Genomic DNA, 26053 nt, shown 5'->3' with positions numbered 1-26053 from the left:
GTACCTGTAATATCTGTTTATGTTTAGTTAGCCAAAGTTAGCAACATGACCACACCTAATGGCAAGTGGTGAGAAGCATCATCTTTCGGGATGCCCAAAGCAGAAGATCAAACATTTTTCATAAAAGGCTAAGAAGTAGAAATTTTCAGCTTTGTGGGCCATTCTGTCACAACTGCTCAGTCCTATTGTTGTAGAGTGAAAACGGCTATAGAAAATAAGCAAATGGGCATGGCTGTGTATCTTTTGGTCCCGAGGGCTGAAGTTTATGAATTCCTCACCTATATGATCAACATGCATTGGTTGCTTAGCAACAGCAAAGCTTTTTTGTGAGTTAATGTCAAAGACAAATTTGTCCATTGGCTACTCAAAATATAACTTTAGTGATGAAGTAAACATTTTCAACAAAATTCCTATAACCTATGTATAATTGTATTCTAAAAAGCTGTATGACTATTTCTAAATGAAAGCTAAGGCATATTATAATTCTACAAGGTGAAAAAAAGTGCTTAACTTTAAACCTCTCTCATAGCATGATTTTGTCTATGAAAAATATTTGAAATAAATAAAAGATTTATAGATTATCCTTAAAGTAATCAATCATAGATTAATATTATTTCTCATCAGTTTACTTTTGAGTTTTTTTTTTTTTTAATTGAGTAGCTGATACCTGGCAAGAATGTCAGATTCTGAATACAGATATTCCATGTATCACAGTAACATAGACTTAAAAAATTGAGATTTCCTGAGAAAAGTGAGCCAACCTGCCTTGAAGAAAATTAAAGAAACTAACCAAGATGCTTTTCTTATCTTTACACCTATTGCAGATGGGAGAACGGGAGCTGAAAGTGACCAAAATGACTCAAATATTAGTTGGAAAAAGTGTTGAGACTAGAACCTGGGTCTTGTTCTTCCCAGGTTGTGCTCTTTTCTACTCAGGCCATGAACTTTTTACTCATAGGACTGCATGTAATAGAGTAAAACAGCAGTGTTTAAGAGCTGGACCTCTGGAAAAAAGCCATACTGTCATGCTTTGTTTTTATTTTAAATCCCCCACTTTATTTGCCCCATGAGCTTGGGCAAGTTATTACACTTTTACAAGTCCCAGTTTCCTCATTTAGAAAATTAGAATACTAGGACTTTTTGCATACAATTGTTCATAGAATTTAATATTACAGGCTTGTAAAATGCTTAGCACAATTTCTTGCATATAGTAACTGCTCAACAAAGTATAGCTATCATTTTTACTCTAATTATTAACTTTATTACATTCAGTCTTATACAATAGCATGCATTTTACCTGTTAGGATGGTTATTAGTTTAATAAAAATATATGTCCTTGAATATATGGAGACATTGGAACCCTTCTACACTGTTGGTCAGAATGCAAAATGGTGCATCCATTATGGAGGTTCTTCAAAAAATTAAAAATAGAACCACCATATGATCCAGCAAGTCCACTTTTGGGTATTCATCCAAAAGGATTGATTCAGGACCTTCAAGAGATAAATACACTCTTATGTCCACTGCAGCATTACTCAGAGTAGCAAAGATATGGAAACAACCAAAACGTGCATCAACAGATAAATAGTAAGGAAAACGTGTTATACACATACAATGGAATACTACTCAGCCTTCAAAAAGGAAGAAATCTCACCATTTGCAACAACATGTATACAGCTGGAGGACATAATTTTAAGTAAAATAAGCAGGTTACAGGTGGACAAATACTAGATGATTCCAGTTACATCAAGTATCTAAAATAGATTCATAGAAGCAGAGAATAGAATGGTGGCTGCCGGAGGTTCAGAGTAGAGATGTTGCTCAATGGGTATAATGTTTCAATTTTGCAAGATAAAAAATTCTGGATGTTTGCTGTACATCATAGTGCTTACATTATGGTACTGTGCACATAAAAAATTTTAAGAGGACAGACCTCATGTTAAAGACTCTCACCACAAAACCAAAACAAAACCAAGGAGAAAACAAAACAAATAAAGCAAACATAAAGGAGTTACCTGGTAAAATGCTGACATGACATAGCTGAATTTCTATCCTGTCCTAACCCTGCTTATTTTTATTTTTTATTTTTATTTTATTTATTTATTTATTTATTTATTGAGACCGAGTGTCGCTCTGTCGCCCAGGCTGGAGTCCGGTGGCGCGATCTCGGCTCACTGCAAGCTCCGCCTCCCGGGTTCATGCCATTCTCCTGCCTCAGCCTCCCGAGTAGCAGGGACTACAGGTGCCCGCCATCACGCCCAACTAATCTTTTGTATTTTTAGCAGAGATGGGGTTTCACCGTGTTAGCCAGGATGGTCTCGATCTCCTGACCTCGTGATCCACCCGCCTCAGCCTCCCAGAGTGCTGGGATTACAGGCGTGAGCCACCGCGCCCGGCCACCCTGCTTATTTTTAAAAACCAGGGCACTGGTGATAAAAAGTTATCTTAGGAACCAGACCAGCTGAGACTGGTTAGAACCAAGAAAGCCGACCAAATGACTTCAAAAAGACCTCTGGCTTCATATAATCTCATTTTCATGCTAAATGAGACTCCCACCATTGCCATCATGTTGATAATCACCATGACAATGACCAGAAGTCATTAAAGACCAAAAAGGAAAGCAGTACTCTGGTTCCAGAAAGCTCACCTCCCATTGCCAGAAAAGGCATGAGTATTCCTCCCCTCACTTTAACGTCCAACCCCTTTATTAAAGAAAGCCTATATTTTAATTCCCTCGCCCCTCACCCGTTGAGAAGTTGATTTATAAGCCATGCTTTCACCTCTCAATTCTGTGGCCATCAAACAAAGCCTGTATTGCTTGACACTCACTTTCGCTCTCATGTATTGGCTCCTTGACGCTGAACAAGGAAAGACCCCATCTTTTGGGGACCAGCTTTGTCAGTAACAAAGGGACACAAGGAAACTTTCAAAAGCAATGGATATATTTATTAACTTGATTGTGGTGATATTATTATGAGTATATGCTTATGTCAAACTTATCAAAATGTATTAAATGTGAAGTTTTCATTGTATATAGACTATAGTAAAGCTGTTTGAAAATAGCGTTTGTTCGATTATGATCTGTTTGATTACAATCTGTTCGCAAACTCTCTGCACCTCACTTGTGGAAATGGACTACCCTTCACATAAACAAGATCCATTTGTGTGTTAAGTATACACACTCTTTGCTGCCTGGATTTTGAGGTAAAATATTTTTTAATAAAATAGTGAATATTCCTCTTTAAAGGCACTTTATCTCTGGCCAGAGATGGCAGAGCAGCCCAAAGCATTGTGTCACAGCACTTTTATGAATAAATGGGTAACATTAACATGAATGTGAATTTTTAAGTTTCTCAGCTCAGCGTGTATGACCCACTTAAAATCTCTGAGAAAACACAGCTCTGCACTGACATGCACACAAGCTCATGTGCATACACAGAGCACTGAGGTCAGAGAAATGATTCTGAATCCTGAAGTCTACTCAAATGCACAGCCTTGACTTAGCTTAAACATCTGAAGAGCAGTTAATGGACACTGTTCACTTCATGGCTACCCAGGAAGTTAGAAGAGCCTTCCATTTATTATGCCTTGTTCTTGAGTTTTTGTGAGTGTTTATGTAAATGTTAAATGAAGACGATTGTGGAAAAGAGATGAAGTGCTCCAACATTGCACACAGAAATGTATGATCACATTTTTTCTCTGTCCCAACAATGGTTTAATTACTTTCCGAGTACAGAATGTAATCAGACACACAAAGCAAACTTTAAATGGTGTCTTTGCCAAACACCATTGTGTTTGGTGAAAGCCATCTTCCTCCTTCTCTTCCTTGTTTCCTTCCTTCCTCCCTTTATTTTAGAAAAACAGGATGTGGAGATTTAAATTATTTCCAAGCCCTCCATAGTATTACCTCCACCTACTTTTTACAGTTATTGCCCATTGCTCCTCCTTGTGAAGCTTTCTGTCTTACAACTCTGAATCATTTCTTGTTCCTTTGTTTTGTTGCTTATGTCTCCTCATTCTCATCATATATAACTCCCTTCTTTGACCCCTATCACCACCTGAATAGATCCTATACACATTTAACTGGGGTTAGAATGAACTAAATAGTCACTGAGCAATTACAAAACTAGATATACAGGGGGTGAATAAATCAGGTGTTTTACTCTTTTTTTTTTCACAATATGTATAAAGTACTTAATAGTTGTTGGAGGATATAAAATAATAGTCTCAAAAAGCTCAACACTTACATTCAGAAAGTAGAACCTTTGATTTAAACCTAAATTGTAGGGAGTCATTGTTTTCAAGGAGTAGAGGAGGAGTCAACTGGGATAAAGAGAAATATTTTCTTAAGTCACACTTCAAACTGCCCTAAACCCACTGCTTCAAAGGCCTCTTTCCAAAGTCTGTTATCTTCAGAGGACTCCATTGCTGATGTGTTCATCTGGACTCAAGGAGTGACCAGGAGCCTGCTGTTTACAGAAAGCATAAATGGAGCTTAATAGGAAGGCAGGGTGTCCACATGAGGCAGGGTGTAATCAGGTGTAGGAAGAAAGGGAGCATGAGGCTCTAGGAGTCAATGTTTCTAAATTAAATTCTGGCTTTCCACGTTGTGATGAAAATGTCATCCTGTATTCTTGCCCCAGGCCTGCAAATGTTAGGCATGGACAGGAACTATATGGCCTGTTCTCTATGGGGCCTTCCCTAACCCTCTCAGCCACTTCTGAACTTCTGTTTCACTGGCTCTAGGCCTTGTCTGCTTCATAGATCACTTTTAATTATGAATTAGTGATATTTATGAACAGAGATTTTCATTATCAGCTTATAAACTTCTTGAAAGCAGACTCTGTATGAAAGATGCATATTGGTGGTTTCAATGTACCTATAACAGTGTATCTTACAAGTTATGGATAATTGATAATTTTTGTTGCATTAGTAGAAAGATAAAGAAGTTTTTTAAAAGTGTAGATTTTTTTCCCTCTTCTAGAATGTGCCAGATACATGAGAGTTGGCTCCTGTCAAGGTCATTTGGTTATTAAAAAACACAATCAGGTTAATGGAGAATTCAAGCAGACCCTCAAGATCTGGTGGGGATAAAGTAGGACTGAGACTCATAGGCACTAAAACTGAGGGTTTGAGAATGTGACTGTCTTGTTTTTTCTAGGACGACAAGTCTGTGAATTGCCACTTCTCTGAGACTGGTTTCCTCTGCCTACCAGGTTTCTGCTCCATTTACTGTGGTTCAGTCTTGCCTGGTCTTTTGTTTTACTGGAACACTGTCTGTGCCAGTCAGCATTCAATCAGAGGAACAGAGCCAGTAGGAGGTACATATTAAGAGATGTATTGAAAAGAATTGTCTTATGTGATTGTGGGGGCTGACTAGGCAAGTTGAATATCTGTAAAGTAGATCCTTAGGAAGGGCAGGCTGAAGTTCTCAGGTCTGGGCTGAAGCTTCTGTCCACAGGCAGAATTTCATCTTTCTCAGGTAAGCCTTGGTTCTGCTCTTATAGCCTTTCAACTGATTAAATCATACCTTCCCCAGATTATGTACAATATTCTCTCTTACCCGAAGTCAACTGATTATGTACCTTAATCACAGCTACAAAATATCATTACAGCAACACCTAGATTCATGTTTGGATGAGTAATTGGAGCCATATTCTAACTAAGTTGACACAGAAAGGAAGCTATCACACTGTCTCTGACCCCTATTTAGCCAGACCTTTTGTTTGGCTTCCCACACTTAGATAGCCTCATTTATTTTAGTTAAAATATTCAAAATAAAAGCTCATATTAGTTGTTGGCAATCAATGTTGTCTATCCCTGGTGAGGTAAAAGGGGCCACGATAGAATAGTATATCTGCTCCTTCCAGAGACTGTGATGGAAAGTTTCTCTAGAATCTGTAGGCATGGTTAGCCAAGAAGCCCATCTTGTAGAATGTCTACATTTCCTTGACTCTCTTCCTTAATATTATGGAAGTAAGGGATCAGTCCATGAGAGGTAAGGCACATTCTCAGTCCCTTAATTTTACAATAAGTAGTCTCATCTGAAAGGAAGTTTTATATCGATGAAATAAGTTTGAAGCATACACCAGGAAAACATTCATCAGAATTTTGCTCATTTACAACTGTATTAAACATAGAGGCAAACCAATAAAATGCAGCATGGCCATAAAATTCATAATTTGTTTCAGATATAATAATAGTAATAAAATACCTGAGTGAATCTTTTGCAATTTTTTCCCTGTGTGTTACTAACATAGCTTAACTCTGTCAGTTTTTATCATTTAGACCTGTATTCATTTGCAGGGTAAATATCTACTCTGTTTCATAATTTTGCAAGTGTGTAACTTTGATGGAGATTATAAAATTTTACTCACTGATGGCAGCTCTTTCCTTCAGTATATCCAATTAAGTTTTCATCGGAAAGCAAAGTCTTACAGATCACAGCAGAAACAAACAATTGTCATGGGCTATGGCTGGGCTAAATGCTAATCATGGCTGGCTTCCTTCTGCCCACAAAATTCGTGTTTTACAGTGAAATTCAGAATAGTATAAATGAGCTATCAATTGCATTTTCATTCTGCAGGCTCCATCATACAAATTCTGTAAGTGAGTTATGCATCTTATACAGTTTGCTTTTGATATCACAGATTGCTGTGTCTTGTGGTTTTATGTACCCAAGCTCTCTTGCTGATAAGCATCTTTGCCCTAAGAGAAAGAGAGGAAAAAATGAAGGTGCAAAGGACTGAATTCTTGAAGGCACTTAAAGGAGATCTGTAAGACAGAATATTTAAGATGTAGGTTCAGTGTATTCACTTATGGGCTAATTTGTGAAAAGCCTCTATTCTATAAATGACACTGTGTTCGGTACTCTGGATATTGTCCCACATATATACATATATGTGGGTTGTATCTGTCTGTCTATCTATCTATCTATCTATCTATCTATCTATCTACCTACCTATCTATACGAGAGACAGCTCAAGTTCCAAAATCTCTCTCTTTCTGGTCTCTAAATAAGAAAGGTACAGGGAGTATTGCACTATGATTAAAACAGGTCTAATCAGAGATAAAGTTTGCAATGCTTTATGAATGTTCCATGGAAGAGCAGATTGCATCCAGCAGAAATAAGACATAACTTCATCAAAGAGTTTTGAAAGACATTAAAGATGGATTTGTTGACAGTACGGAACTAGGAGAATCATATGAGCAATGGCAAAGTGTGGGGAAGCAGAAGGTGTGTTTGGGTACAGGAAGTTATTCTATGTGAGAAAACAATATGGCTGGACCCAGATTATGGAAGATCTTCAATATGAGAATAAATTGTGTTCTTATTTCCAAGGAATGTAACAGATAATTCTGTGAACAAATGTAATAAAGATGTTAAGGCAGAAACATCCAGACAAAATCTTGCCCTTCTTGGGAATCCCTAACCAGCACTCCTTAGAATGTGGTCCTTATCTGTTTGCTACTGTTTCACACTGAGATAAAATGCAAACAATAAAATTAAATATATAGAAATTTTATAAAAACCTGCTATCACCATCCAAATGTGTGACTTTGTATTTTTCAATCCATGATGGATTGAAAAAAGAATTGATCTTCACCGCAAATAATCTGAGAGGTACCCCAGTGCCTACTCAATATGATGCTTAGTGTATAGATATATTCATTTCGCAACTGGAGTTGGAATTTCTGTGTCTGTCTGTCTCTTGTTCTTAATTACTTTCATCTCACTGGCTATGTTACTTTTTGATCTTGACATTTTGATAATGCATATTAATCTGTTGAAAGGCAATAAAATCAGGCCATAGAAATTAATTCCATGTAATTCAGAGCAAGGGTCAGCAAATTATGGCCTGTGGGCCAAATTCAGTTATCTGTCTTTTTCATAATTGAATTGTATTTGAACAAAACAATGCTCATTAGTTTACATTTTATCTGTGGTTGTTTTCATGCTGTAACAGCAGAGCTGAATAGGTGTCACAAAGATTGTATTGACAGCAAATCCTAAAATATTTACAAATGGTTCCTTTATAGTAAAAGTGTATGTGAAAAGTGATTTCTTTTTTTTTTAATTATACTTTATCTTCTAGGGTACATGTGCACAATGTGTAGGTTTGTTACATATGTACACATGTGCCATGTTGGTGTGCTGCACCCATTAACTCATCATTTACATTAGGTATATCTCCTAATGCTATCCCTCCCCCTTCCCCCTTCCCCACAACAGGCCCCGGTGTGTGATGTTCCCCTTCCTGTGTCCAGGTGTTCTCATTGTTCAAGATGGACATCTGGGTTGGTTCCAAGTCTTTGCTATTGTGAATAGTGCCGCAATAAACATACGTGTGCGCGTGTCTTTATAGCAGCATGAAGTGATCGAGTCTTATATAGAAGCTACTCATCACATACCTAAGGTTCTTATTTTTAGGCATGAAAGGAAGCTCAAAGAACATGCTGCATTAACTAATTTCTCACACCAAATTTTTAGTTAAGCCCAGAAAAGAATGCAAGCTAATGAAATTTGATGAGAAAAATCTGATCCTTGTCACTGGTTCTGAAAGACCATATCAGGTGTGTATATCCAAGAGACAATAACACCCACATAAAGGTTATGTGGGGAAGTTGAAGTCATTTCACGTAACAACTACTTTAAATTTCTTCATGTTTCACTTTTTGCTTTGGCTTCTAACAGCATCAGAGTAATCAAAACATTTTTTCCTGGAAGTAGTAGTTTCTTGAATTGGTATATCTGGAATTATATTAAAATGTAAGGCTGGGCACGGTGGCTCATGCATCTCAGCACTTTGGACGGCTGAGGTGGGTGGATCGCCTAATGTCAGGAGTTTGAGACCAGCCTGACCAACATGGTGAAACCCCGTCTCTCTACTAAAAATACAAAAACTAGCTGGGTGTGGTGACAGGCACCTGTAATCCTGGCTACTCAGGGAGCTGAGGCAGGAGAATTGCTTGAACCTGGGAAGTGGAGGTTGCAGTGAGTCGAGATTGTGCCATTATACTCCAGCCCGAACAACAAGAGTGAAACTCCACCACAAAAAAAAAAAAAAAAAAAAAGATATTAAGTAAAATGGTTTTCTCTTCTCCCTATATGCCTTGTTATATATTTGTGTCCTGGTTATCATCATGGAACACAACTACTGCAACATTACATGCTACATTGTACCCATTTCCATATGTAGCTATATTCTCAGAAGAAAATAATTGAGGGATTCAGAATAGAAGGAAAGAGAGGCATTAATTCCTTGCTTTAATGCTTTGTAAGACAAAGAAAGGCATATTATCAATCTATAGATAAACGCATGTGATATATAATATTACCCCATTTTACAATGAAGAAACTAAGATTTAGAGAAGTTGTATAACTTGCCAATGTTGCATAGCTACTAATGAAGGAAACTGCATTTCAGCTTAAGCCTATTCTTCTCATTCTCCCAGCTGAAGTTTGAAAAAAATAAATAATGCCATATCAGAATATAAATCTAGGTGGAAAAAGGAAAATAAGTAAGATCGAGATCCATAGTGATTAAAAAGATCTCAGCTCGGCTGGGTGCAGTGGCTCATGCCTGTAATCCCAGCACTTTGGGAGGCTAAGGCGGGCGGATCACCTGAGGTTGGGAGTTGAAGACCAGCCTGACCAACATGGAGAAACCCCATCTCTACTAAAAATACAAAATTAGCCGGGCATGGTGGCACATGCCTATAATCCCAGCTACTTAGGAGGCTGAGGCAGGAGAATCGCTTGAACCTGGGAGGCAGAGGTTGCAGTGAGCCGAGATCGTGCCATTGCACTCCAGCCTGGGTGACAAGAGCGAATAACTTCATCTCAAAATAAAAACAAAAACAAAAGTCCTCATCTCAATATAGACAAGATCAGCTGGGAAAAGAATGCAAGTAAACTCATCATACACAGGTGGAAAAAAAAAGCATAGTGAAAAGAGTGATGTTGGGTAGAGATAATGGTTAGAGGCATATTGCATATATTTTGAATAATAAAACAGCTTCCATATTTTCAAGTCTCTGCATACACATTTATATTTATGAATACATATTACCAACAATGAAACAGAACATCTGCAACCCACACCTTGGAGAAGACAAGGGGCTGCAAATGGTTCTGTGGCTCACTACGATCTGCTGGCATTCTGAAATAAATTCATGTATAAATGCTTTGTTGCTTATAAATCTAACTGCAGGTGAATAATATTTGCAAATCTCTAATAACTTGAAAATGTATATTGGTTGCACCAGAACCTAGATTATTAAAAGTCATTGCAAGGGTATATTTTATTCAACTGTCTTCCAGAAAAATAATTTTTTTCTATTCAGTTGTCTTTTAGAAAAATAACTCTCTCTTTCTCTCAATCTCTCACTCTCTCTCTCCCCTACACCTCCTTTTTATACAAGACTTCATCAAACCATGATATGCATTTATGCATTTGGGTACAGGACCAGAAATTCACATAATGAATACTGCAACTCACCATTTTTAAAGACGGCTTCTGACTCAGAATATAAACGTTTTAGAAGGTAAATTTTGTTTGCTTATTTGTTTTTATATTATATTTATTAACAACTACTTGATGATTACCTTAAGGCCAATATCAACATTAAAAGGAACATACTGTCAAGCCTGGTAAATAATCTCCCCTCAACCACCTAGAATTCAGATGCTAGCAAAATGTCCCCCAGGAATATATAGCTGTAAGAAATTACAGAGCCATGGAAGCCTGCAAATCACTTTTCTGGCATTCTAGTCCACTCAGATGTTCCTCGACTCCTGTAGTATAAGCCTGTCAGAACCAATTAATTTTCTGAATGAAACCCCCACTGCCCATATTTTGTGTTCTAGAGAAGGGCTTCCCATCAATCCAGTTGTCTAAACCAGATGCCTAGGTTTCATTCTTGCCTCTCCTCTCTTCATCACCACCACCATCTAGTTGTTTGTTTGTTTTAACCAATCTTTATTGATTCTACCTTTTTAAACTCATTCACCTATATCCATCTCCATTGCCCTGGCCTTGTATGGATGACCATTTACCCAGGGATGGCTGCAAATGCCTCCAAACTGTTCTCCCTGCTTCCACTTTTGTCTTGCTCTCACCCATTCTTCATGCAGCAAATAGAGAATTTTTCCCCTCAAATTCAGTCATGCCATTCCTCTATTTAAAAGTCTTTGTAAACTAATAACTGCTTTTAGAATCAAATCTAGACTAAGCAAATTGTTCTGCAGTGCTCAATCATCTGACTTTTATTGATCTCTGCTGCTCTCTTTCCTCTCTAACCTGAGAAACTTAATATAGCTCACAAGAAGCACACTCTTGTCTATTGCCAGGCCTTTATTCTATTTGTTTCACCTGGATTGCTATTCCACTCTTCTTTATGTGATTAACATGTATATATCCTTCAGAATCCAGCTTAGAATTTAATTAATCTGGAAAGAATTCCCCGACTGATGCCTCACCTCACACTCAACACACATCACACCACTGTCTTGCTCAAATGCATCTCGTTATTTCTCATTCAATGCATTTAACATTTGTATTAGTTTCATCTTGCTACCATAACAAATTACTATACACATATTAGCTTAAAACACTAAATACTTATTGTCTTATAGCTCTGGAGTTCAAAATTGTAGCATAGGTCTGATTGAGCTGAAATCAAGGTGTCAACGGGGGTGCATTCTTTCTGGAGGCTCTAGAAGATCTATCTCCTTCCTTTTCCAGCACATAGAGGCTGACTGCATTTCTTGACTCAAGGTCTCCTTCCACCATCTTAAAAGCCATCAACATCAGGTCAAGTCCTTCTCATATCATGTCATTTTCAGTTTCTCTTCTGCTTATCTTAATGCTTCTTCTGTATATTTCTTCCACTTTTAAAGATTCTTCTGATTACATCTGTACCCATCTGGACAATCGAATCCCTACTGTAAAGTCAGAGGTTAACAACCTTAATTCTATCTCCCGCCTCAATTTCCCTTTGCCATGTAAGGTAACGTGTTACTAGGATCCAGAAATTGGAATGTAAACTTCTTTTGGAGGAGTAAAGATTATTCTTCTTACCACAATACTTTCTACTGTAATTTTATGTTTACTTGTCTTTGAACACCACTCCCCTCCCCAATCCTTTCAACAGGCAACATATCCCAGCCATACATTTACATATGTTTTGAGAGAGAAGGAATGGTATTTGGCCCCTTATCAAAGCTCTGGTGGCTAGCAAAACTCTTGGTATGTAGTAGGTCAATACATATTTTGAAAGAATAAGTTAATGAATACTGAGTCAAAGAGTCTATGGACCCCTTCAGTTCTGAACCAATTGTCTTAATGAAAGACCATCACTTAACTTGTAGAACAGAAGAAAGCTGTATGAATGAGTTTGTTTAACTTCCTCCAATAATGCTGTGCCCCTAATTGTTGACGTATTAAAGTGTTCAGCTCTTGAGGAAGCAGAACAAATAACTCAATAAGTATGACTTATTGATTGCACCTTTTATAATTAGATTAAAAGGGTTAGTTTTACTTTGCTTTGCTAAGAATATAGTACTATTATCACTATTATGCATTACTTTGTGGAGTTAAAAGAGTACAAAATCTGACTTTTTAGTATTAGATCTGCCCCCTAGAGATGTTGTCTTATTTTATTTTTATTAGTTTATGTTGTATGTATGTATTTATGCATGTATTTAAATTGACAAATAAAAATTGTGTATATTTATGGCATACAAAATGATGTGTTGATATATATATATACATTGTGGAATGGCTAAATAAAGCTAAGTCATTTATTCCTTACCTCAGATACTTAAATTTTTTTGTGGCAAGAACATTTAAAATCTACTCTCTTACTAATTTTCAATTATACAATACATTGTTAATGACTATAGTCCCAATGTTTTACAACAGATCTCCTGAACTTACTCTTCTTGTCTACCTAGAATGTTGTATTCTTTAATAACATGTCTCAAAAATCTTCCTTCCCATCCTGCAACTGCTGGTAACAACATTCTACTCTGATTCTATGTATTCAAAGTTTTAAGATTTCATATATAAGTGAGATAATGCAGTATTTAAATATCTTTCTCCTTCTGGTTTATTTCACATAGCATAATATCTTCCAGGTTTTTCATCCATGTTGTGATAAATGACAGAATTTTTTTAAAGCTGAATAGTATTCCACTGTGTGTATGTATATGTGTGTGTGTGTATAACATTTTCTTTATCCACTCATTTGTTGAAAGACACTTCATTTGATTCTATATCCTGACATTTCTTTCTAATTCCCATTAATAAAAATTTGAGTCTTTTATATGATATCATTAGATCAAATAAAACAGTGACTTATATTTCACGTGCAGCTCTTTTCTTCCACTATCATATGTCACATGGATTCACAGTGTCAGCACTATTAGCTTTTTTTTTTTTTTTTTTTTTGAGACGAAGTATTGTTCTGTTGCCCTGACTGGAGTGCAGTGGTGCGATCTCGGCTCACTGGAACTTCTGTCTACCGGGTTCAAGCGATTCTCCTGCCTCAGCCTCCTGAGTAGCTGGGACCACAGGCATGTGCCACCAAGCCTGGCTATTTTTTTTGTATCTTTAGTAGAGACAAGGTTTTGCTGTGTTAGTCAGGATGGTCTCGATCTCCTGACCTCGTAATTGGTCCCCCTCAGATTCCCAAAGTGCTGGGATTACAGGCTTGAGTCACCACGCTTGCAGTGGCTTCGCATTTTTGACCAGATAATTGTTGGTGGAGGAATGCTGCCTAGTGTGCTTCAGGGTATTCAGCTGCATCCTGGCATTTATCCTCTCAATGCCAATGGCACCTTTCTGGTTGTGCCAACCAATAATATCTCCAGATATTGGCAAATGGTTTTGGGGAGAGGGAGGGAGGCACCATCAGCATCAGTTGAGAATTACCAATATAATGGGTTAGATAAAACTTAAGACAATTGCATTGTCTTTCCTTTAAAGACTCTTGGATATTATACTGGAAAGGAGGTTCTCTTATAATGTGGGGTACACATTCATGTAGAAATGACATAATTTCTGAGCCCCCAGCTTAAGGGCTCTTTGACAGATCATTACAATCTGTCCCTATTTTTACTCTTTTCCTCAATTAAGAATTCTTGTATTTCTCCTTATCTTTATTTTGCTCTTATAATAAGCATTAACCGGTGCTTACCCTGTATGGAAACTACTAGGTTGGATTTAAAGATGGAGTTTCCTCCTCCTTTTCCTTTTTCTCTGTCTGCCCTTCACTGTGCTAGTGAGGGCATTTTGATTGCCTCTCAAATGAACACACATATATGTATGTCATGTAAAATAATAACCACTTTCTAAAGGTGATCTGTAAAAGCCAGTCCTGTCCCTATTAGCTCCTCCTTTTCCATATGCCAAGCTCCATGTTTTTCTAGGAGCAGCCGATTAACCCTAGACTATGTTACTGCTTATGCTGATCATCTCATGAATAGCTGCACAGTAATTGGTTTTATCGGTTTTTTTAGAGTGCTGAATGAAGTGTAACCACCAGAAAATGTCAGTCTACTTTCAATGAAAATCACTTTTAATTTTTTGGTTGCCTGATAAGCTACAGAAAGAGAAATATTTTAAGCACATAATCCTAGAGTACATCCTTTGAAGTAATTTTATTTTCTTTTCTGCTGGCTTCTGTTTCTAAGCAGTTTGTGCCTTTAATCAATAGTTTATTATACCATATAGAAAAAAAGCGTGGACCATTTTTAAAATTGTTTGTTTGTATCTACTTCCTTTTGTTTCCAAGGCAAGTTTTCTGGCTGGGCCTATGATATAGATGATTTCTGGGCACTGCCAAGGATCTCTGACCTCATTCTACCCCAAATATATTTCTAATACTCAAAGTTAGATATCTGTTTCTTTTGCATAAGATTTTTAAAAATGAATCAAACTTGGATGACATATGGCATCTTGACTTAATGACAGTTTTGTAGCATAATTTGTTATAGATAGGAGTAAGAAAAGATCATAAATCAGCTCTTGATAGGAACAATAGAAAGAAGAATAGAAAAAAAAAGAGTCCTGTGGGTACTTAAGAGCATCCTGGTCTACTTATCAGTTTGTCCCCAGTGGGTTCCAAGCATGGTGTGGTATTTAATTAGGCTGGGTTGCATTATGTGCAAGAACATAGGTCTATAAGACTCATGGATACACTGGAGCAGGGACTACAAAATTTCAATGGGTGAGTTTTTTGTTTTGTTTTACATGTAAGAACTATATTTCTGACTAACCCATTTCAAAATGTAGAAAACTTCTCAATAAAAGTGTGCAATCTGGGTTTTTTTTTCCTCATAAGTTCATATTCAATATGTAGATCAGTGGCTATAAACAGTGGTTCCTTAGTCAATTTATATTGAATGAATGAATAAATGAATGAAAAGTCACAAAGGAAAGCTGGAACAGTTATTTCTCCCTATTCTTAAATTGTTAAATGTAATATGTCCCCTGTCAAGAGAGTTGTCCATCAAAGTCTCATTTCAGATATATGGTACACCCACATGATTTTATTGGTTTGATAGTGGTTCTGGTGTTCTGGGGATCTGTGTTGTATTTGAACCGCTGGGCATACAAGTCTCAGAGGTGAGGAAGTGGAAAGTGTACAGGCTTTGGAGTCCTCAAGAATGAGTCTGTCTCCTACCTCTATTTTTCAATGTCAATCTATTAGATATAATATCTATTAGATATAATTGATATCCATACATGGATTCATTTGATAACAGCAGACTACAAATTTTTTACAAGCTCACATCAAACAATCATTCTGAGCCACAGAACACACCTTAACACATTTTAAAAAATCAGATGTCATACAACATCTACTGGCAGATCATGATGGAATTTCACTAGAAATCAATAACAGAAAGCCACAAAATAAAAAAATATTGAGATTAAACAATATACATTGAAATAACATATAGGTCAAATAAGAAATCTTAAGGGAAATGAAATAATATTTTGAACTTAATAAAAATTAAAATACCACTCATTCAAATGTGTGGACTTCGATGAGAATAGTGATTAGAAAAATATTTGCAGTATTGAATAACATATTAGAAAAAAATTGAAAGATCTAAAATCAATTAGGAAGCTTGAAAAAGTAGAGCAAATTAAACCCAAAGTAAGCAGAAAAAAAAAGTAATACTAATTAGAGCTGAAATCAATGAAATTTGCAATGGAAAATCAAAAGAAAAAATCAATAAAATCAAAAGCTGGTTCTTTAAAAGGTCACTAAAATCAATAATCCTCTAGTCAGGTTAATTAGAGAGAGAAAGAGAGAGAAGATGAAAAACTATATATCAAAAGTGAAAGATGAGACTTCACTGCAGATCCCATGAATATTAAAAAATAATAAAGGAATATTATGAACAATTATATGCCCACAAAACTGATTACCTAGATAAAACAAACCATTTCCTTGAAATACACAATGTTCCAAAACTCACAGAAGAAAACATAAACATTTTGAATTGGCCTAAATCTATTAAATAAACTTAGTCAATAATTAATCACCTTCTTAAGAAAAAAAATGATGCTCAGTTGGGTTTACTGGTGAATTCTACCATACATTTAAATAAACTTGACCATTTCTCTATATTCTCTTTCAGAAGATAGAAGCAGAGATAATAGTTTCTAAGTTGTTCTAGGAGACCAGCATTACCCTAATACTAAAACCAGATGAAGGCATTGCACGTAAAGAAAACTACAGACCATTATCTCTAGGTGACTTGGGGTATGGTGATGATTTTCAGATATCATAACAAAGATATGATTTGTGAAAGAAAAATAGGCTGGACTTTATTAAAATTAAAAACTTCTGCTTTGCAAAAAACACTGTCAAGAGAACGAGAAGACAAGACACAGAATGGGAGAAAATATTTGCAAAGAATATCTGATAAAGACTGTTAAAATATACAAAAATTTCTTAAAACTAAACAACAAAATGAGCAAAAAATTGGTAAATGACCTCATCAAAGACCATTCATTGATTGCAAGTTAACATATGAAAAGATGCCCAACCTCATGTAGTTGAGGAATTGCAAATTAAAACAATCAGATACCCCTACAGAACTATTAAAATTGTCAAAATGCAAAACACTGACAACAAAAAGTTTTGTCAAAATGTGGAGAAACAGAAACTCTCATTCACTGATGGTGGAAATGCAAAATTGTACAGCCACTTTGAAAGACAGTTTTGCAGTTTCTTATAAATCTAAAGCTACTTTTATAATAATATCCAGAAATCATGCTTTTTGATATTTACCCAAAGCAGCTGATAACTTACGTCTACACAAAACCATGCATACAGATGTTTACAGCAGCTTTATTCATAATTGCTGAAACTTAAAAGCAACTAAGATGTCTTTCAGTATGTGAATGGATAAGTAAACTGCGGTACATGAAGACAATAAAATATAATTTATTGCTAAAAAAACGAGCTATCAGTTCATAAAAAAGACAGAGAGAAATCTTGAGTGAACACTACTAACTAAAAGACAAGCAAATTGCAAAATGCTACATACTATATTATTCTAACTATATGGCATTCTGGAAAAGGAAAAACTACAGAAACTGGTAAAAAAAAAAAAAAAAAAATCAGTGGTTACCAGGAGTTAGTGGGGAGGGAGTGATGAATAGGTAGAACACAGAAGATTTTTATGGCAGTAAAGTCTCCTCAGTATGACAATATAATGGTGGATGCATGTTGTTACGCATTTGTCCAAGCCCATAGAGTGTACTACACCAAAGTGAATCCTAACGTAAGCTACAGACTTTGGGTGATAATTATATATTGATGTAGTTTCATTGATGTAACAAATGCATCACTCAGCTGTGGGATTTTCTCATTGGAGGAGGTTATCTATGTTGGGGAAAAAGGTATATGGGAAATCCATCTTCTCTTTCAATTTTTATGTGACACTAAAATTGTTCTAAAAAGTAAAGTCTATTAAAAATAAACAACTAAATAAATAAATATAATAGTTAAAATGAAAAACACAAAAATGGAATGAAGAGCAGAGTGGTTACAGTGGTGAATGAATTAGTGAATTTAAAGGTACAAATGAGAACTGTCCCAAAAGATAACAGGATGTAAAAAATAAATGGTAGGGCATGGGAAAAATTAAGAAACCTAGAAAATACAAATAGAAGTTCCCATTTCTGAATGGTAAGAGTTTTAGAAAAGGAGAAAAAAATACATATATAAATATGTATGTATGTGTATATGTACATTTGTACATGTACATACACTTAAATGTATATGTAATATGCACATATATGTGTGAATTTATAAATACATGCACAATTCACACACGTATATGACAAAAGGAAAGATAAAATGTTGAATAAGTAATGATTATATCATTTATGGAAATAAGGAAAAACGAAAGACCCCAGACTAAGAAGGTTCATCAGAAGTTAAACAGTATAGATAAGAAAAATTCCTCACCTAGACATTTTTTAATAAAATTTGAAAACATCAAGATGAAAATGCATTTATTAACAGTCCCCAGAGAGAGAAGATCATATCTAAAGGAATAAAAATCAGAATGACAGTGGACACCTAACAGTGATATTTCTGATGATGAATTAATATTTTAAAACATTAAAAGTAAAAGATTTTGAACCCAGATTCTACATCTGTACTAATTATTAATTAAATATAAATATTCAATGCCTATATCTTCAAATCTGTTATATCTCAAAAAATTTGCTACACAAAGCTTTTTGTCAGAAACAATTTTAAAGACAGAAGTATAGCCAGTGGATTCCACAGAAGGGCATAAGTCCATAGGACCCAGTCTTTGGGAATAATACAAAAATGAAACAAAGAAAATTTTATTTCAATTTTCCACTGAATTTTTATTGAATGTTAAAATACACACCCCCTCCCAGTTTCACTACGGGATTATTTCAGCACAAACAAAATCTTTAAGTGTTAACCTCAACCTGCCTGAAGTTGAAGTTGTTAACATATGTGCAGCAGGTTGTATTAATAACTGCACAAACTCCATCTTGTTTAGCTAGTAAATAAGTCAACACTAGTCTGTTATTGAGAACTACATTTCCCAAAGAGTCTAGAGATTATTTAATTCCCTTTAGTGCCCAACTGTGTTGGTGGCTAAGGATTCCAGGGTTTGAGTCAAGTTCTTTAGTGTTGACTCATGGTGGAAAAAGCCACTCCTGGGTGCCGCTAATGTTGTTGCTGCCCCAATTCCCACCAGAGTTAATCCTACTGCTCACTTAATTCTGGTGTTGCTGGATCCTTCTGGGTTTTACACTGTGACCCCTTGGGGGGCAAGGGTGGCCAGGATGCATTCACCCATGTTCTTCATTTTTGATATATAAAGGAAAACTCCTGAAATAACAGGTAGCTCCCTGGGGAGTTGGGAGTTGTTATGGAGTGTTTTTTTCCCACTCAGAGCCACAAATAAAAATGAGCCCAGTTGGGGCACAAATAGAGGACCTACAGGGTATAATGTCTATCCTTTTGTGTCAAGTTGGGACTACAGAAATATTCTTCTCAAATGGTGGTGGCCAAACGATCTTTGTTTTCTAGAAAGGAGCAGTACTCCTACGTTCCCAGATTAGGCAGTTGTTTTTCCCCTGCATGTTTTGTTCCAGGAGAAGCCATTATATATGGTGTCCTTGCTTACAAGTAGAATCCCATTTACCTCTCTGTGGTCCTGGGAACTTGGCAAGCAGAGATGGATCAGAGCATCACAGGGAAGCTTCTGCCTTTTTGTCATTAACACAAAAGTAGGTGCAAAAGTTAGAATCATGAGTGCACTGGAGATATAAATACCCAACTTCCCAGTTCCAGGTAATAGTAGCAGGGATGGGGAGTTACATGGAATTCATTAGGTAAGGGAGAGTTGTACTTAAAAAGTAGGGGTTTGGGTACTTTGGGATTGCTAGTTAAGACGTCTGGGGAGATGGCCATGAAAATTTCTAGCTAAGCCAGAAGGTAAAGCTCTCTATCCAGAAGGTAAAGCTCTCTATCCTGGGGATATTGATGACTAATCTAATGACCGTAAAAATGATTTCCTAGTGCTATAACTTTTGAAATATTTACTATAGAATTTTGTTTCCACTCACACTGGATCAGGGTAATGGGGAGAGCAAACAAGATGAACAGTGGCAGCACAGTGTTCAGATGGGCTTTAGAGTAACCTCTACACCCAACAAGTATAAAAAAGGTGTTTCCCAGGAGGAGGTGGTTGGCAAATTTGGTAGAAAAGAAGTATTACAATCAAGAAGAAGAGAAAAATTGATGTTTCTATTACTACCCACACCATCACGTTACCACTTTTGGCTGAGTGTTCATTTTTTAAAATAAGTATCAGAAGTCTTCCAAAGGTTCACAGATGTAGACCGTGGTGTCCTCTTGTGCCTGTAACTCATAAGAAACAGGTTTTAATCCTGGACAGGGGTACCCAACTAGTGATTTCTTGAAGATTAACAGAAGTGGGGGTACTTAACAATAGCAAGTAAGGGCTCTTTCGTTTTGGCTGTAATTGATCTTAGGGGAATCTTTCTTTAAAGTTTTTACAAAGACTAAGTCTTCCAGGAGAAGGCAATACTTTATTTTTATATTTTTGTAGGGCTTTGTGAACCTAGCCTAAATTTTAAAGGAGTCTTCTGGGTGTGTCTAACCCCCTGATTTTTGTCACGGCTTGAGTTCGCTTTTCAGCGATTTGGGGGAATTTCCTTTGTTCAATGGACTTAGCGTCAAAAGACTTACATTCAATTAAACATTCTAGGCCAGACAGGAATGGATTTGGGCAGATACTCATTAGTCCTTGAATTATTTTTAAGCAATATAAGAGTCAAAAACTAAAACCCAGAAATAAGATTATATGTCAATAAGAGACCAGAGTATAGAATCAAGCTATATTGAGAGAAAACACTGCTCCCACAGAGTTTTAAGTAAAAACACTTTAGCATCTGGCCATAATAATAGTCAGAACTGGAAGAGGAAAAGTCACAGGATCTGACTAAAAGCTAAAGGACACAGTTACATGAATCTGAGGAGCTTTTAAAAGAAACAGGTTACAGGATTGTAAAACAAAATTTCTGGTAATTTTGCAAATTAGTACCTTAAGAAAATTTGGTTTTAGTATGTAGAATACTTTTAGGAAGTCTATTATAAATAATTTTATTTTAATTACAGCTAAAATTTAATCACAGAAAATTTCTTTCATATAGTTCCCTTCATGAACCTTATTATAACCTACACAGACCATCTACAACATGCTTGGACTTTATGACTTGTTTTACATTATCTCTTAAATAACCAGCTATTTTATTTTTAGAACAAGAACTTACCATATGAGATTCTTTTTTACACAATATTATTCTTTTTTTATACTCTTCCTTGCCAAAAAATGTATTTTCTCTCTGTACCGTTCTTTATATCTCTTGTTCTACTCATTGGTTCCATTATATTTTGAACCTCTCTTTTAATAATTTCTGAATTAGACAGAAATTATTATTTTTCCCAATACATAATATGTTTATTTGGCAATTTTTTTATAGACCTAGGAAGCAATAAATTCTCAACTGCCCACCAGACATTGGCATTCTGTAGGTGAAGATAACTTTATAATTTTAAGTTTTGTAACTAAGTGAAAAGCTCACTGTTCAAAGCCATTTTAACCATTTGAAAGCTACAAATGCCAGTGGCTAATCTTAAAGTTAACTTTTAGAAGACATAGCATTTTTTTTTTTCCAGACAGAGTTTCGCTCTTGTTGCCCAGGCTGGAGTGCAATGGCATGATCTTGGCTCACCGCAACCTCTGCCTTCCACGTTCAAACGATTCTCCTGCCTCAGCCTCCCTAGTAGCTGTGATTATGGGCATGTGCCACCAATCCCAACTAATTTTGTATTTTTAGTAGAGACAGGGTTTCTCCATGTTGGTCAGGCTGGTCTCGAACTCCCGACCTCAGGTGATCCACCTGCCTTGGCCTCCGAAAGTGCTGGGATTACAGGCGTGAACCACCATGCCCAGCCTACAGCATTTTTTTTTTAACTAACAAATTTAGACTAGTAATTTGTTTGATTTACCAGCACGTTTTTATCTATAGGCTAAATTGATGGCATGCAAGACACAACACACACTGCAATACCTGTATATACATTTAAAAAAATCAAACAAAGTGACAAGACAACTAAATTCAAGTTATTTATGAAATTGAGACCTGTCTACCTGGCCAAATTTTGTTTACCCTAAAAGGTACAGAAGACAGGAAGAAGCAGAAAGGGGATCCTATAGCATTAAATACAAAAGGAAGTGGGTGAATAGCCTTGTTCAAGGGGAAAACTCAGAGTCCCTGAGCCACTGGAGAGCTCACTCAATAGTGAAGACACCAAAGAAAGATATTCAAGTAGACACTTATGTGCCACTGCAGCAAGCTGTCTATCAGGTCATGGGCCTGAGATCCCCAATAAACTTACTTGAGTAAGGCAGCTCATTAGGGCTAGTAGAAAGAGTTTATCTCTAATATCGATGGCGAAGCTTTTCCTCTCTCATCAGGAATGGCTTGGATGTTCTCATTGCCAATGGCCCTTTTGCTTATAGTAGACACACTAATTCTGGCCCATGGTCTGGCAAGCTGGGGCTCTTGTCTGGACATTCTAGATGTTGATCTCACAACACTTCCTCAGGATGGGTAATTCGGAGGTGGTGAGGACCTAAATACATTGTTAATAACTGTACTTTTTTGGCTATTTTTTTTTTGTGCCTCTTCTTCTGCCTTGTCCCTGTTGTTGTAAATCCCAAAGGCCATGTTTAAGAGTTGGATCATGGGAGTTTGAGGTTCTACTGCCGTTTTCATAGCTTCCTCCTAATGTCAGGGACAGATTAAGTAATAAAATGCATACCCAGGAGAGCTTGCCCTTCCAAGGAGTCCAGATCTGTATTAAGCATATTTCCTGAGTGTCTTAATCAAGCAACCCTGAAATGGAGTGAGATTTTTGTTGTTTATGTGAATTATTTCTCTAACCTTGTCATAATTTATTGGCATAATTGCTCACTTTTTCTTTTGCTTTGTTTTTTTTCATAGCATAGCAAGTTGATGACAATACTTGCTAGTTATGACAAATTAAATTAAAGAATGTAGGAACTTAAACTTCTCTGTAAGATTTTCCAGATCCTCTGAAAGTTGGCAAAATTTCCCTTGTATAAAATTAAATCATGCATATAAAATGGAACATGTAAACTGAGTATTCCTTCACTTTCACCAACTACCTCCCTACAATGAACACAAGTTTTATTTTAAGGACTGATATGAAGCCTCACTCCTGCAGGGACTGGTTGAGTTTAATTTATTGGACAGTTGGGGGTATAGACTGGGGCTTGTTAAATAAGGGGCAGGGTTACCTGATGACTTTGGGATGGAATCTTTCATTAGAGAAGTAGTGGAATGCCCCCTCAGAATTGGGGGAATAAGGAGACTCTGAGGAGGTCATAGGCCTTCCAGGGGGAGCAACTATGAGGGGGTTTCTTAGGCATGGCTTTCTGGTGCCTGTAAGTAACATGATCCAGTAAAAAGGCCATAAAAGCCTGAACATAGATCTTTTCCCATTTTCCTTCTTTTTTACAGAAAATAATGCCTAATTGTAAAATAGCATTATAATGTAAAGAAACATGCCTAAGCCAGACATACTCATTTTTAAATTTGTATTGAACTCAAGAGGTGTTGCAATAGAAAATGAGTTTCTTTTTATTTAAATTGAATTTGAATTTGCTCCAATAGCCTAAAAGACACCCTAGAGGAGAGTCTGCTGAAATGCTTGTCATTATCTCCATTTCTGACAAGAATTTCTACTGGACAGAGAAGTTTTTGTAAATCTAGTGAGAGGGAAAGCAAGTGGGTCTTTGCTACTTTTTCCTTTTAAATTCTCACTTCCTGAACAGAAGGTGTAAGTATAGTTAACAATGCATCATGAGAATGGATTATAAGTGTTTACTGGTGAATGAAATAATGAAATATTACTAAAGAAGTATTTTTTATTAAGTAAAGTGTAGAAGGAAAATTATATATAAAGTTACAATAAGAAATAAAAATACTATTACAGAAAATTATAATTTCAGGCAAAAAACAAGAAAAGGCAAGACCAAGATAACCCTAGGCTGGGCCTCTACCCAACAATCCTAGAGAGAATGTCAGTGCTGAAAACCCCAGAGCATCTGGTGGCAGGGGGTGTCCAAGAATACCAAACGCCAAAAACCCAGACTACCCGAGTATCAGCCAATGAGGGTCCCCACACCAAATGCCGGAAACCCTAGAGTATCTGGGAGCCAACCAACGCAGAATCAACACAATGGGGGACCCCTCACAATCAAGTGTCCTGCCTTATACAATTGCCCAAATACAGTAAACAGAAAGTCAAAGCAACAAAACTGCCAACAAAAAATACATTTTAGAACTAAAAATATGATAGCTGGCAGAGCAATAAAAGTGATTAAAAGGACCATGGAAAGGGATGACAAGGACGTGCTTTGGCGCACTCAAACAACGGGGTGCTTTTAACTGACCACTTAGCCAAAGGTTTTCATTCCCTAGCTCATCTAATATTATCAGCGGAGGGGGGAGAAGAGGGAACCCGCACACATCCACAAAAGACAAAATGGCACTGACTCATCTTCCACATGGGACTCAGGTGAAGGTCTCTTCAGGTTCCCCCAACATAGGTGGGCTCAGCTGCTGTGGCGGAGACCTCAGCATGAGGTCTGGCAACCCACCAGCCTGCTGGTCAGAACAGCAGGTCCCACACAAGGCAGCATCACTATGGCTGCTTGCCCATTCACCCATCTCCGCTGCTTGCTTGGAAAGATGATGGCTCTTAAGAGTGCCTTTGTCTACTGTTAGCACTTGCAGTGTTAACAGTTCTTTGGTGTTACAGCCTCAGTGATGCAGCTCTTGCAGCCTCAGTCACTGACTGCTTTGTTTTCTCACCACTTGTTGCTGCTCTGCTCATCTGTGGTTGTCTCTTGCTGTTGCCTTGCCATCTGCCAACCACCACCTCTCTCACTGTCTCTCACACTGTTGCCCCACAGGTGCCGCCTGATGCAGAGCAGAGAAGTCCCACATTGAGGTTTATCCAGGAAAGATTCTTGGCTCCACTCAGGAAAGAATTCAAGCGTGAGCCGATGGTAGAAGAAAACAGCTTTATTGAGGTGGCACAGTTCCTGCAAAGCAGAGCAACCTCATAGGCAGTGTGTTGAGAGTAGCAGCTCGGGGCAGTCCTGCAGTCATATTTATATCCATTTCTAATTACATGCAAATTAAAGAGCAGTTATTCAGAAATTTCTAGAAAAACGGTGGTAACTTTGGGGCTGTTGCCATGGAAAGAGATAACTTCTGGGTATTGCCATGGCAATGGTAAACTGACATGGCAATTGTGGGCATGTCTTAGGGAGAGGTGCTTTCACCTCTTCCTTGTTTCAACCTTCAATCTGGTCCAACATAAAGTCCTACCTCCTACCTCAATCTGACTTATTTGATGTTAAATCATTTAATAGAAGATATGTATTAGAGTCATAAATTTGGAAGTTCAATATGTTTCAATGAAAAAAATACAAAAAAGAAAAGCTGTATATTTATTAAAAAAGGAAATTGAGATGCAAAGGGGTCTTCAGAATTTCAAACCAGTAAATTACAGAGGATAAGTCTCAAACTCTGATATGTTTACCTCCTAGTGCCATGACTTTTCTGTAGTAATTCTTCCTTGTTATTTTTTAGTTTTAGCTTATTTTTAATGTACATTTTACGCAATACATTCAGGTAAGGATAAAAAGGTGAGCATACAAAAATTCTAAAATAATGAAGACGGTTTTAAATGCCATAGGAGAGAGGTACAAGCAAAGAGGTCCACATAGAATTGTTTGTTAAAGACTTAGTGGAAGAATAAATATATCAAATGGCTTCAAAATAGGAGCAGCTTAGGATGTTCACAGAAAATGAAATAAAGAGCACATTATGGTAGAAAAAAATATTGT

The 26053-nt window shown here is 36.8% G+C and overlaps 1 protein-coding gene across 2 annotated transcripts in view; it reads right to left on the bottom strand.

The window, feature by feature from the left end:
- The window catches only part of LOC103877537 (endogenous retrovirus group K member 8 Gag polyprotein-like), a 376678-nt gene that overhangs the window by 167275 nt on the left and 183350 nt on the right, over nucleotides 1-26053 (bottom strand). The window contains exon 8 of one of the 2 annotated variants that reach the window (XR_002517020.2): nucleotides 13630-20442. The exons of the other annotated variant lie outside the window; for it this stretch is intronic. The gene's annotated coding sequence lies outside the window, so the exon portion shown is untranslated. Of the gene's footprint in view, nucleotides 1-13629; nucleotides 20443-26053 lie in introns of those variants that run through there. 2 annotated transcript variants of the gene reach the window in all.

This window comes from Papio anubis, chromosome 12 (assembly GCF_008728515.1).
Source record: "Papio anubis isolate 15944 chromosome 12, Panubis1.0, whole genome shotgun sequence".
In the NCBI taxonomy this organism is placed as follows: Eukaryota; Metazoa; Chordata; class Mammalia; order Primates; family Cercopithecidae; genus Papio; species Papio anubis.
The sequence above is the reverse complement of the archived record's forward strand: the minus strand, read 5'-3'. Positions and strand labels throughout refer to the sequence as shown.